This window comes from Sturnira hondurensis, unplaced genomic scaffold, assembly GCF_014824575.4.
Source record: "Sturnira hondurensis isolate 20B ecotype Veracruz unplaced genomic scaffold, ASM1482457v3 Scaffold0024912, whole genome shotgun sequence".
Classification (NCBI taxonomy): Eukaryota; Metazoa; Chordata; class Mammalia; order Chiroptera; family Phyllostomidae; genus Sturnira; species Sturnira hondurensis.
Window position 1 is genome coordinate 103,704 of NW_028097543.1, and position 11,676 is coordinate 115,379.

Genomic DNA, 11,676 nt, shown 5'->3' on the forward strand with positions numbered 1-11,676 from the left:
TCATATCTTATTCTTTGCATTTACTTTTATCCATATGGATGACTCTATGAAAAAAAAAAGAGAAATGGGTTGATGAGACACTCATTGTTTTTCTAGGTTCTTTCTTCAATAACCATTTCTTAAAGATCCTTTCCATGTCAGTACATAGAAGATCCCTTCACTCTTTTTAATAGCTGCATATTGATTGATATACTATAATTTCTTTATCTACAGACATTGGAAAATTGCCTGTGTCTTGTTAAGTGAATGTCTCTTCAGAATAACAAAGTTGATTACCCAGATATTTTACAAAAAGTAAGATTATATACAAGTTAAATATATAACAGACGATATTATATAATCCTCTAAAAATAAAAAATGAAATCAAAGAAATACTATAGCCAGTTCACTCTGGCCACAAAACTCTTGTGAATATCATTTTAAAAAATAGTGCTAAATATGCATGAAACTTTTTATGTTTTTCCTGTTTGGACACTAAAAATACTATTTCTTGCTATATAGAAGAATTAATTATTGTTATTTTTATCAGTTCTCCCAAAAATGAATCTATACATTCCATGCAAGCACAGTCATGACTCTCAACAAGATTTTGCCATGAATAAGCTGATTCAGTAAACTGAAGAGAACATAAGTAGGAGTACCCATGATAGCGAGCTTTCCATACAATATATAAAAATCTACATTATAGATATAGCAATTAAAACAGGAATCAAAAATACCTCAGTACAGGACTTCCGGCCAAGATGGAGGCATAGGTAGACACACTGTGCCTCCTTGCACAAACAAAATAAGGACAATGATTTAGAAAAAATAACAACCAGAACTGACAGAAAGTTGAACTGTACGGAAGTCAGACAACCAAGGAGTTAAAATAGACACATTCATTCAGGCCTGTAGGAGGGGTGGAGTTGGGTGGAGGCAAGAAAAGCAGTGATACCAGGTGCAAGAGGCAGTAGCTCACAAACTCCGAGTGCACAAGATGGCAGCAGGCAGACCCCAGCCATGGGGTGGCAACAGGAAGACCCAGCGAGGCGGCGATTCGGAAGTGGGGCATGAGGTGCAAGGCTGACCCGGCAGTCCCAAATTCACGCACAGATAAACCAGGTGAAACTGAGGAGCGAGACAGACCACGCAACCCAGGGTCCCAGCACAGGGGAATAAAGCCTCAAAACATTGATTGAAAATACCTGTGGGGGTTCAGGTGCTGAGAGAGATTCCAAACCTCACAGGAGAGTTCATTGGAGAGACCCACAGGGTCCTAGAACATACAGAAGCCCAGCCACACAAATCAGCACCAGAATGGCCCAGTTTGCTTGGGGAAAGCGGTGGAGGGGACGGAGATTTGAGAAAGAGTGGAGCAAGCACCATTATTTCCTCTCAGACCCTGCCCCCACATACAGGGTTACAACCCAGCAACTGGGTTGCCCCACCCTGGTGACCACCTAAGGCTCCACCCCTCACTTCATAACAGGTATGACAAGACAAAAAAAGGAAGAAGAAGAAGAAAATGGCCCAAATTAAAGAACAGATCAAAGCTCCCGAGCGAATACAACTAAGCGACAAAGAGATAGCCAACCTATCAGATGCACAGTTCAAAGCACTGGTGATCAGGATGTTCACAGAATTGGTTGAACTTTGTCACAAATTTGATAAAAAATTGAAGGCTACACTAAAAGAAATGAAGGAAAATGCACGGGGAAACAGTAATGATGGGAAGGAAACTGGGACTCAAATCAATGGAGTGGAGAGGAAGAAAGAAACAACCAAACAGAAAAGAATGAAGAAACAAGATATTTTTTTAAATGAGGAGAGGATTAGGAAGCTCCAGAACATCTTTAAATGTTCCAACATCTGAATTATAGGGGTACCTGAAGGGGAAGAGGAACGGCAACAAGTGGAAAAGTTACTTGAACAAATAATAAAAAAGAACGTCCCCAATCTGGCAAAGGTAATATACTTCCAAGAAGTCCAGGAAGCTCAGAGAGTCCCAAAGAGGATGGACCCAAGAAGGAACACACTGAGGCACATCATAATTACATTAGCCAAAATTAAAATGAAGGAGAGAATCCTAGAAGCAGCAAGAGATAAGGGGACAGTCACCTACAAAGGAGTTCCCATCAGGCTGTCAGCGGATTTCTCAAGAAACCTTACAGGCAAGAAGGGGCTGGAAAGAAGTATTCCAAGTCATGAAATCCAAAGACCTACATCCAAGATTGCTGTATCCAGCAAAGCTTTCATTTAGAATGGAAGGGCAGATAAAGTGCTTCTCAGATATGGTCAAATTCAAGGAGTTCATCATCACCAAGTCCTTATTATATGAAATGTTAAAGGGACTCATCTAAGAAAAAGAAGATAAAAAATATGAACAATGAAAGGACAGCAAACTCACAGTTATTAACAACCACACCTAAAACAAAAGCAAACCAAGAGGACAGCTAGATCAGGAGCGGAACCATAGAAATGAAGATCACATGGAGGGTTAGCAACAGGGGAGTGGGAGGAGGAGAAGGGGGAAGAATGTATAGAGAATAAGTAGTATAGATGGTAGGTAGAAAATAGGCAGGGGGAAGGCAAGAATAGTATGGGAAATGTAGAAGTTAAAGAACTTATGACACATGGACATGAACTAAAGGATGGGAATGTGGGTGGGAGAGGGTATGCATGGTGGAGAGGAAGGAAGGGGGGAAATAGGAAAACTGTAGTAGCATAATCAATAAGATATATATTTTTAAAAATATGTCAATTGAAAGAAACACAGTCCCATGTGCATGACACGATGACAGAAATTATGAGGTTGGCATTTCGATCTTACAATGTCCCAAAGCAATCTGTTGTAACTGGTGCTGGAAACATATGTGTGTGTGGTTGGGAAGGGGCTGGAGGAAGTGGCCCCTGGGTCTACTGGATTAACTGGGTTTCACCATATTTTTCAGGCTTTCTAGTTTGTGTCTCTTCTGCAGCCATCCGTGGTGTTGAACAGTCATGGATAAAGGCTAGTCTGAAATCACTCCCAGCAAGCCCTCACCAATACTCAGGACAAGTGCAGATAAACACATAAAATTCAATGTGGCCTCCAGGAACATGGTGACCTATTTACTCTTTAGGCAACTGGGGATTCAGAGAAATGATTTGGATCTGTCAAATTGGTGTGGATGTTGACATAAGCCACACCAGTTTGCAAAAATTCATGTGACGTATCTGCTTATGCCTGCCTGTGATTTTTGAAAATGCAAAAAAATATGGTTTAGAATAACAAATTCCTCCCTTTTCCAGCCATTAAAAATAAAACTGCATTTTCACTCCTTTTGATTTGATGTGTTTTTATGCCATAGAGCTTTCTTGATTTACACTGAAGGGGAATCTGTTCATTTTCATGTTCTAAGCAGCAGCTCTTGGACACTGAGGATGGTGACATCATGCTGCATGTCACTGTTCTTCCACCTTTAGTGTGAAAAAGCAAGGGAATAGTGATGTAGTAATAGGTCACTCCAGGACCCAAGACTCTTCTCCCTAGGCATTTTGGAGCGACAACTACTGTGTTCATTGTAAAATCTAGTTGCTTACTCTGGTGAGAAAACCTTAAGAACAGGCCATGAACTGGGTGGGAATCTTAGGACACCGTTTTTTTATTGCTCTGATGCTCATGAGAATATCATTTAGAAACCACAGCTGTGTGTTTTTAATGGTTCTACTTAATATAAAAAATGAGAACACAGCCATTTTAATATGAGATTATAATACCTTCAGGGCCTTCAAAAGGTAATTGTTTTTCTCATTATTCCAAAGGATTGGAACCCCCAGGTCTCTTCATTTGTGCCATGTGAACTAAACCTGTTCAGGCCACATTTGACAGAAAAGAATTCAGTTGACTGAAAAGAAGCTAGCCCATAAGTCACCAAGGCCAGCAGTGCAAGGGCTTCCATAAAAAAAAAAAAGTTCCTCAAAAGAATTGCTGGAAAAGGCAGATACTAACTAACTCAAGAAATTGGAAATGGAAATTAAGTGGGAAATTGGGCATTCAGAAGTGAGAGCTAAGCTGAAGGGAGGACAGGGAGAGCTAAGAGGTAGAAGCAGTGGAAGACGTGGGCAAGCAAAATGACCATTAAGATTATGTGTTTTTTTATTTTAAAATTTAAAATAATAAATAATTTAAAATTTTGAATTTTTATTATTTCTATTTTTAAAACCATTTCTTTTAAAAATCATTTTTAACAGGCCTGCGAACCAGAGGATTGCGGTTTGATTCCCAGTCAGGGCACATGCCTGGGTTGCAGGCAGGTTCCCTGCAGGCCAGTTCCCAGCAGGGGATGCATGAAAGGCAACCATACATTGATGTTTCCCTCCCTCTCTCCTTTCCCTCTAAAGATGAATAAATAAATAAAATCTTTAAAAAATCATTTTTATTGTTGTTTGAATATTGTTATCTCAATTTTCCCACCACCACTTACCCCCACCTCCCACCCTCCATCTTTTCCCCCTTTGGCTCTGTCCAAGTATCCTTTGTACATGTTCCTTGACTACCCTTTCTCTTCTTTCCCTTATTATTTCCCTTCCCTCGCCCTTCTGGTTACTATCAGCTTGTTTTTTATTTCAATGTCTCTGGTTATAATTTGCTTGCTTATTTGCTTTGTTGCTTAGGTTCCACTTATAGGTGAGATCATATGGTATTTGTCTTTCACCACCTGGCTTATTTCACTTAGTATAATGCTCTCCAGTCCCATCCATGGGGTCGCAAAGGGTAGGAGCTCCTTCTTTCTTTCTGCTGGGTAGTATTCCACTGTGTAAATGTACCACCATTTTTTGATCCACTGATGGGCACCTAGATTGCTTCCAGGACGTAGTTATTGTAAATTGTGCTGCTATGAACATTGCGGTGCATAAGTTCTTTTGAATTAGTGTTTCAGGATTCTTAGGGTATAACCCCAGCAATCCACCATTCTTCTGTTGAAGGAGACTCTTCATCTTCAATGAGGGAAGGGTCATGAGAGCAGAAAAAAAAAAACAAGTGATTTTGAAAAAGAAAAAAATTTGGTTCACATCCTTAAATATTTTGCCACTGCAACTTCTCATGCTGGTTAAGTAGGTCTGGGTGTGTAAGGCATAGTAGATTCAAAAGTGAAATTCTTCCACAAGGTCAAGTACAGTTAAGGATGGTCCTATATTTAAGGACCAATAATAAAAAAGAGCCTTTCCATGTCTACTTCTCCCTGCTAAAGAAAGGGAAATAAGATTGGTGGGGACAAGGACCACAAAGAATAAAGCAGACCCTAGGGGGCTGGGCTCTTCTGTCCTTCCCTGGGCATATGTCTCAGAGGAGTGCTGGTCCAGGAACTCTTTCCTTCACCATTGAACTTGAGAATGCCTCTCATCACTCAAAGACAATTTGCGGCTGGGAGGCATCAGCAAAGGAAATCAGGCCATAAGTGCTAGACCCAGAAAATATTCCCCAGCCCTTCCTGTCAGGACTTCTACCTCTAGCAGTTCCCAACACAGGAAAGCATAAATGATTTCCTTCTTCCAGAATTTAGCAGAATCCCTTCCCCACCACTAGGTGGCCAGGCCTAGGAAAGATGCTTTCAGCCCCTCAAACAGCCTCAACAGGGAAGACTTGCTAAAAAACCAAGCATAGCAATATAGCACCACATAATCGCTGAAAATCATGCTGTTATCACAATAGTCCACAAAAGTAGGCCAGGCCTTACATGCCAAACCTAAAAAGGGGGACTTCCTGCTAAAGATAAAAAAATAATCTAGTGTCTCCTAAAAATACCCAAAATATCCAGGATTTAATAAAAATCATACAAAGAACAAAGAAGTCTACAACTAAAATGAGAAAAGACAACAGACTGATCTTAACACTGAGATAATTCAGATATCAAAATTCTCTGAAAAAGATTTTAAAGCAGTCATCATAAAAATAATTCAAAAAGCAATTACAAAATCTCTTGGAAAAAACTTAAAATCTCATAAAACAAATAGAATTTATTTTAAAATAACTGCATGAGAATCATTGAACTAAAAAAATCCAGTAACCACAAGGTAGCCACAGGGCAAAGATTTCTGAAAACTAAACTTAGACGATCATCCTGCCAGTGGCTAAAATACAATGCAAATTAAGTTCCAAACTTCACAGAGTGTCTTCTATTAAAGTAAGGACATTGATTGGAAGGAAATGGGATTCTGAATGTTGGAATGGGGTCATATGGACAGATTGAAATAAAGCTGGGGACAGCAACCCCTAAATTCTTCTTAGTTTTCTCTGCCAATAGAATCAGCCCTTCCACCCCTGTCTGAAGAGATTAACCCTGCTATGCCTGAAAATCTTTAACAGCTTCCTCCAAGGTAGTTCACTTCCAAAACACTGCTGATCATCCTCAGAATCTACCCCTTAACACCTGTCTTTGCTTCTTGGCTTGTAACTAGCCTTGAGTCCCTGAAAGTTCCAAAAAGTGAAGTACAAAGTGTGACCCATGAGAAGGGAGGCACACCATGCAACAAAAGAAGTGTGTGACTTTTCCGGTTTACACAGACATAAATCTGAGGAATTTGTGTGGAAATGAATATTAACAGTATGGAATAACAGTGTGAAGAACATAAAGTTGTATCAGGCTGGATCTATGGAAATGGACCCCCTAAACAGAGATTCTGGATTCAAACATGCTGCTCAAAAGGTCAGAAAAGGCGATATCATTTTTGTTGGTTTGTTGGTTGGTTGGCTGAAACACAGAATAAAAGGTGGTCTACACTAAATGAATTTGAAATGTTAGAATGGCCTTGTTATACTGTATCTGAAAGTTTAGGGAGATTGGAATGTAAAAGTGGATTTATCATGGAATACCTGTTCACCTACCCTGAGAGAACATATCTTTCATGACTGTGAGAAATACATTTGTGAGGGGCACCCCAACAACTTTGAAGAGCTGTGTGCTCACTCTTCTCTATAGGTCATAAATTTCAGTGATAACTACTGCCACTGAACCAGTATCCTTAAATGCAATGGAGATAACTGGATACCAGGGTGCCAGAAGCCAAGTAAGAGTACTCAGTAGACAAAAGACAAGGTGGGCATAGTTACTGTAATGGACAGCAGAGTCAAAGAAGTAATCAGAACAGTCTGAGTCACAGAGAATTATGGTGTTGGCTAGTTGATCATGGTGTCCCCTTAAGAGAAATAGATAGGCAGTCTATCAAATTCTTACTTGTGCTGTATAAGCAAATAGTTCTAGGTCAAGTCCACTGAAGTCTAATTTGAATCCAAACAGAAATTAATGGTCCCCAATCAATTCCAAGACATGAGCCAGTTTACAGACTTAGAACCTTTTGAATGAAGGGTAGACCAGGTCACCTAAAAAAAGACTCCCTCTATACTGCCAAAAATGTACATGTATACTGTTAATATTTCAGCCAAGCTTCCCCAAAGGTACCTATGGCATTTTACCAAGCTGATTGTGCACAAGGGAAAAGGAAATAATCTGACTTTTCAGGGAGTATTGGACATTGCTTCTGAATTGATACTAATTCCAGGAAACCCAAAACATTACTGTGGTCCACCCAACAGAGTGGGTGTTTATGTAGGTCAGGTGATCCACGGAGTTTTTAGATCAGCTCCATCTCACAGTGGGTCCATTAAGTATCTAAATTCATCCAATGGTTATTTCCCCAGTTCCAGAATGTATAATTGGAATAGATATGCTCAGTAACTTGCAGAAGCCCTAGACTGGTTCTCTGGTCTTTGGAGTAAGAGATATTAAGGTGAGAAGGGCCAAGTGGAAGCCACTATAACTTCCTCTACCTAAGAAAACAGTAAACCAAAAGCAACACCACACTCCTGGAGGAATTTCAGAGACTAGTGATACCATCTAGAACCTGAAACATGCAGAGATGATGATTCCCACTACATCCTGATTCAACTTGCCTGTTTTGCCTGTGTAGAAAACCAGATGGATCTTGGAGGGTGACAGTAGTTTGTTATAAAATTAACCAGATGGTGATTCTAATTGCAGCTACTATTCTACATATGTTTTCATTACTTGAGCAAATAAATACAGCCCCTGGTACCTGTTATGCAGCTATTGATCTGGTAAATATAATACTTTTTCCTCAATAAGTGTTATTATAACCACCAGAAGCAGTTTGCTTTCAGCTGGCAAGGGCAGCAATACATCTTTACTCTCCTACCTCAGGGATATATTGAATTTCCATCCCTATGTCATAATGTAGTTTGTGGAGATCTTGATCAATTGTCCCTTCCACAACACATCACAAAGTTCTATTACATTGATGATGAGAAGCTGATTGGGCCTATTGAGCAAGAAATAGTGGCTACTCTAGACTTCAGGGTCCCTAAGTGTCCCTGAGCTCCAGCTTGAAGCTCGGTAATTTTCATGCAGTTTCCTGAGGCAAAGATTTCTCCAAAAGCACTTCTGTTCCCAGCCCATTGTTTGTAACCTGGGGCCAACTTGCCATCACTCATAATCACAACAGGGACCAATAGAAAGGGAACTATTATTACAGAAATCTGAAAGTAAACCTTCAACAGGAAAACAATCCATTTCTTTGGGCCCAACGAGATAAAATGATGATTTAAACTAGAAGGAGTTTTTGATGACATGTCCATGAGCGAAATGTGTGTATGTGATTGTTTGTGGAGGGTGGGGAGAGAGGGTCCTTGCCAGTGTACAACTTACCCTGTAGATCTTCTGATGTAATTTACTTCCCCTTTTACTCTCCACCTTTCCCCAATACTCCCATTCCTCATTTCTGGATAAACTAACTCGGGTGGTTCTTGGGGCACTGCCTCAAAGCCTCAGTGCAAAACCATTTTCTAAGTTCACCATTAAATGAGACCTAGCTCTTCAAAGGAGACCAGACTGCTAACCCTAATATAACAACACCTAACAGTTTTAAGCACTAACTAGGTGCCAGCAGTGTGATCAAAACATACATGCTACTGTCCCTTTAATCTTCAAAACAATCCCAGAAGCCATTTTGCCAGGGGAAAAATTGAGGCCCAAGGAAGAATAGTAACTTTCCAAAAGTCACACAGCTAGTAGCCAGCCAGCGGAGCCAGGATTTGAACCCCTTTGATCTAAGTCCACAGCCAACACTAACTGTTGCAGTAGCCACACTACCTCCCTGTGGAAACAGGCACCCTTCACTATTCACTCTGTGTTTTTGGTGGGAAATCTGGGGGAGGGAAGTTCCAGGCTAAACTACAAAAGGTCACTTGGCCAGGTAAGGTCTACTCAGGCCAATCAAGACAGTCCAAGTGGGGAAGTAAGACTCTGTGATGTTGCCATCTTTGGAGCCAACCAACCACAGGTGAAACCTCTCTCTCTCACTCCCCTATTCCCTCAGTCTCACAAGCTCTCTCTGCCTGTACCCTAAGAGTCACAGCTTCTGGGCAGCTCTGCACACTGCTGTGGACTTCCTGGGACAGGTGGTAAGGAACTGCTCCAACACCAGCAGCTCCAGGATCTGCTTCATGAAGTGCATCTCAGGCCAAAGTCACCTACCTATGGTGAAGCTCCAGGAGCCACCAAAAGGTTTCTGCAAGGACCAGTGGCAGAATTCATAGAAGTGCAGGTGTGAGACCTCCACACTGGGCCTTTGGTCAAGCAGGGACAGCTTCTGACTCCAGGTACAGGGATGCCTTCAGTTTCACAATCAAGAGCCCTTTTTGCTCCTAGGAGTCTGGGCCACATTGCCATCGTCAGACTCCTGGATTACTTTGGCTTTGAAACCAACTGTGACTGCTGACGAAGGTGCCCCAGCATCTCTTGCAACAATAAACAGCACGTGCAGGAGTCAGCATGCTGGAGGCTCCATGTCCCACCCAATAAACAAAACTCGAGCCCCAGCAGAGCAGAAACACAAGACAGTCAGGAAGGAGGAAACTTGGAGGTGTCCCAGTGCTAAGATCAAGGACATCAATGCAGGACAGAGACCTTGTTCTAAGACCTGTTGTTCCCGCTTTCTGGAAAAGTGCTGAATCATGGTGACTCATGAATGCACCTGTGCAGAAGGTGCTACATGACCCCCGCTTCATTATAATGGCATTATAATAAATTAACATTGTGCAGCCCCCTTCTCCAGTGGCAAATCAAGGAAAATTATGGGAGACCACATGTGCAATAGCTCTAAAGTAATACAACTACTTGTACGTGTGCAATAAAAGCCCGCCAAACTAGTCAGGAAAGATCTTCCCTATAAGAATAGAATCCCTCCAGCCCCTGAAGTCAGTCTCTGCTCAGAGCTGGCCTGCTCCCATGTTCTGTGGAGTGTACTATCACTTATAAATCTGCTCTCCTTCTTTTTGCTATAAACTCTGTGTGTTCAGTTCAAGTCTTTGTCCATGATCACCAAGAACCTGATTACCTTTGCCCACCTGTGACAGAGCTGTCTCCAATACCTTGGCTTCTGTGGGTTCAGGAAGGCGGTGCACCTGCCCCATTGAGTTGCTTCCATGAGGGCCTGAGGAAGGTACAATGGCAGGCAGCTCTCTTCTCTCTGTCTTGAACCCATGCAGGACTAGATCCTGCACTAAAGGATAGGAAGTACCAGCACTAAAGTTTGGTGTCAAAAAACCAACAGTACTACCTCCTAACCAAAGTGATGACAACTTTACCAAATGACAATATAGCACCCAGCTACCCTACAAGTCTCCACTGATCACCCTGGTGGGAAAATCTTACTCCAGGAGCAGGACCAGTGAGGGACCAATTGGAAAACAATAGGGGTGGGGTATCAGACAACCCCCAAACCTGAGCCCCTTCTGATGGTGGATGAAGGGTGAGAGAAGTATGTGCAGTACACAAGTGGAGGCTCAAGTCTTTAAGAGAAGAAAATACAAAGGTAGCTTAAGGCCATTATGACCTGTGAGCCAAAGACCAGAATCACAAAGAAAGCTTATTAAAATGTGAATTCTAGAGCCATTGGGAGACCCTGGTGCCTCAGAGTGTTGGGGTGGAGGACCAGAAACATGATTTTTAAACAAGCTGTCCCTAGAAATCCTTCCTACATAAAGAGCTCTGAGAATCACTGGCAACATCATAACAGATTTACAGGTCAGTGTGTAGCCCCCAAAAAGAATTTATCTGCTGAGATAGACTCCCCATTTGGATCAACTCAGGGCCCAAATTTTATAAATAATAAGAGCTTAGCAGCCATTTTCAGACAGCAGCTTCCCTGGGGTAGTTCAGGCTGAATTCTGCTTCCCATGCTATGCCGGGTTTATTTATGCCATCTGAATCAAGCACTACAGGGAAACACCCTGGCTTCCTCTTTCCATCATTGGACTGAAACCTGCCCCGTTCAATCAGAACTGCATGTTTGGATACTTCATTTACATAAAGCAGACCTAACTGAGAAACTGAGCAAGAATTTTCACCATAAAAGACAGCCTCCCCTTGGTCTCAGCGGAACAAACTTTAAGTTGCTACTTAAATCTGTGTATGCTGGGCTGCAGTTCCTTTTGGGGGCAAATAAGAGCCTTTTATTCCTCATTACAGTTTAAAAATTATTTTTTACATCCCAAACCGCTCCGGGTACTCTAGGGCCGATGGGAGAGAAGTCCTGCCAAGGACCAAGAATTTGACAGGCCCTGTGCAATCCTCTGGAATTTAGAAGCTTCTGTGACCGGAAATAAAATCCCTTCCAAAGAAAAGTCCCCAACCC